This window comes from Sinocyclocheilus grahami, unplaced genomic scaffold (assembly GCF_001515645.1).
Source record: "Sinocyclocheilus grahami isolate Dianchi unplaced genomic scaffold, SAMN03320097.WGS_v1.1 scaffold1039.1, whole genome shotgun sequence".
Classification (NCBI taxonomy): Eukaryota; Metazoa; Chordata; class Actinopteri; order Cypriniformes; family Cyprinidae; genus Sinocyclocheilus; species Sinocyclocheilus grahami.
Window position 1 is genome coordinate 18,912 of NW_015506218.1, and position 3,407 is coordinate 22,318.

Sequence of the window (3,407 nt, forward strand, 5' to 3'; positions counted from 1 at the left end):
CTCCACTATAAACAGGATGTTGGAGAGTGGATATGAGAGAGGGAGAGAGAGAGAAAGCAGAAAGAAGCCGGTGAGAAGAGCTTGTCTTGATGAAGGTGTTGGATTGGTCTGGGGTGATGTGCCTCTACTTTCCTGTCTGTCTCTGTATTAAATGTTATCACATTCTCAGTCCAATAACTATGGAAGCCTGTTTCCACCTCAGAGTAAAAAATAAAAAGGCAATTGTAACTTTATGTCTCACAACTGCAGCTTGTTTCTAACTGCAACTGTGTTTAAATCCCAAATGTGACTTTATATCTTACAATTGCAACTTTATTTCTCACAGTTCTCTGTTTTTTGCAATTGCAATTCATTTTGCCGTTATTTCTCATAATTGTGACCTTGTATCTCACAGTATGAATGTCACAATTATGACTTTTTCTCACAATTTTATGTGAATCTTATGACTATTCCATACAGTTGTGAAACCTTTTTCGTAATTGTTGCAACTTTATTTTCCATTATTGTATCTATTTCTCACAGTGTGACTTTATATCTGGCAATTGCGATTTACTGTTTTTTTTTTCTTTATTTCTCAGAATTGTGAATATATCTCATAGCTGCAACTTACTTTATCACAATTACAATTATCATAATTGTGGCATTATTTCTCATAACTACAACTTTATATCTCACAGTGTGGATATGCTGTACCTTACGATAATCACTATTTTATAATTACAAATTTTGTATCTCATAGTACTAAATTGTGACTATTTCTCATAATTGTGACTATATCTCGTAATTATAACTTTCTATTATTGCAGCTATTTCTCACAATTTGACTTTATTTTTCACAATTATGATTTAGTTTATGCAAATGCAACGTTATTTCTCTTAACTGTCAATTTATCTCAGGATTGCATGCATATTTCTTGTGCAATTATAATTGTGACTTTATATCTCACAGCATGAATATATTTCACAATAATTACTTTTTTTCTCACAATTACAAATTTTATATCTCACAATTTTACTATTTATTATAAAATTACAACTATTTCTCATAATTGTGACTTTACAATGTGACTGTTATTTTATACTTCATCTTGCAACCGGTGTTCATAACTCTTTTCACACAGACAAAAAAGTAAGTACTTTACTTTTTAAAAATAGTATTCAAAATATTTTACTCTACGTAAATATACATGCATTGTCTTGTTAACTATAATATAGATTTTCAACATGTTTCACTGTAGTTTTACTTTTTTCCGTTAAAATTTAAAAAACATTATCCTCAGTAGTTAGTTTTCTTACTAATGCACAGACAGTACACGTGCACAATCTGCTGTCGGCACGACTGCTAAAGCCACACTAAAGCACTGCTGGAGCAAGCTTACAGTGACAAGGCCGGATTAGCCGGTCCTCCTGATGCTTCACAAACATGCATTTGTGATTAGCACAGAAAACATCTTGCATGCAAATGGGAAACTTGAGTTCTCACTTTCCCCTTTAATTGTTACGTTTAGAGACTAACCATTATTAGTAGTACATATTTGTTAGTGTTTTCATTTTATTTTACATTTGAACCACCTTTTGCTCAAGTAGAGAGCAAGAAAATGCAAATGGGATTTGTCTACCAATACTAAATGTATAAGATATTATTAGAGGATTCTGGTTTGATTCTATAAGAGTTAGTTGCAAATGATATATGGATAGAAATGCCATTAGCATTCCTTTGGGATTTTTGAGAGATGCTATATGTGCGTGTCCTCGCTAATACACACACATGTGGAGGCCGCAGGTCTCAGGTCACCGCTGGGCTATGAGGTGCTTGCTGTACTGAGAGAACAGCCTGTGTTTATTCAAACGTATTTATTGGGCTAGGCCTGCAGTAAAACACTATCAGAGTCTGGAATGATATCCTCACCTCACATGCTCCTACTAAATGCCCCTCTGTGGAAAGAAGAAGGGAATGTACTCTGCCTTCAACTTAAGGCAAGCGAACGAAATAGCAGGAACCAGGTTTGAAAGGCAGTGGAGGAGTCAACCAATCAGTCTCATCCGCTTATTATAAAGAAGTATTTATATTAATTTTCTTAAAGGGACAGTTCACGCATAAATGAAAATTGGCATCATTTACTCAGCCTGAAGTTGTTCCAAACCTGTATGAGTTTCTTTCTTCAGTTGAGCACAAAAGATGACATTTTGAAGAATGCTGGTAACCAAACAGTTGTGGTCCCAATTGACTGCCAAAGTATGAAAAAATATATATTATGGAAGTCAATGGCTACTAGCAATTGTTTGGTTACCAACATTCTTCAAAATATCATCTTTTGTGTTCAACAGAAGAAAGAAAATGATACAGGTTTGGAACAACATGAAGGTGAATAAATGATGACATAATTTTCATTTGGCAGCAGGTAATCCCATATTTTGGATTTTTTTAACATGGAATGATTACGTTTTCAAAAATATCTAATTTTACCTGAATTGTTTTGGACAATGTCTTTTAACAGTGTGGAAGACATATATAAAAATAAATAAATAAAAAAGACCAAAAGACAAGGATGTTTTATACTCCATGTTGGAAGACCAGGAAAATAAATACACTTTTGTTTCATTGAAAAACTATTTACACAGTAGAAAGCACAAGTATCATATAGAAGTGTGTACATGTGAGCATGTACAGTGGGGAAAAAAAGTATTTAGTCAGCCACCAATTGTGCAAGTTCTCCCACTTAAAAAGATGAGAGAGGCCTGTAATTTTCATCATAGGTATACCTCAACTATGAGAGACAAAATGAGAAAAAAAAAATCCAGAAAATCACATTGTAGGATTTTTAAAGAATTTATTTGCAAATTATGGTGGAAAATAAGTATTTGGTCAATAACAAAATTTCATCTCAATACTTTGTTATATACACTTTGTTGGCAATGACAGAGGTCAAACATTTTCTGTAAGTCTTCACAAGGTTTTCACACACAGTTGCTGGTATTTTGGCCCATTCCTCAAGAGCAGTAATGTTTTGGGGCTGTCACTGGGCAACACGGATTTTCAACTCCCTCCAAAGATGTTCTATGGGGTTGAGATCTGGAGACTGGCTAGGCCACTCCAGGACCTTGAAATGCTTCTATATGTTGGTGTTTGTGTAAGAGAGGTTATTTGAGGAAATTTCCTTTCACTTTTTTGCCATACTTAAAACATTATTTGTTGTACATATATATCATTTTGCACATTGTCCATGGTAAACAAAATCCTGGAATTGGCCTGAGATCTTCATATGGTTTCGCTGGGAACTTGTGGATTCTCCTTTTTATATGCAAATGAGGAGCAGTCAGATGTGTGACTGTTTGTCTGTCTCTGTCTGTCTGGCTGTGTGTGTGTGTGTGTGTGGGTGTGTGTGTGTGAGTGTGTGTGTGTGTGA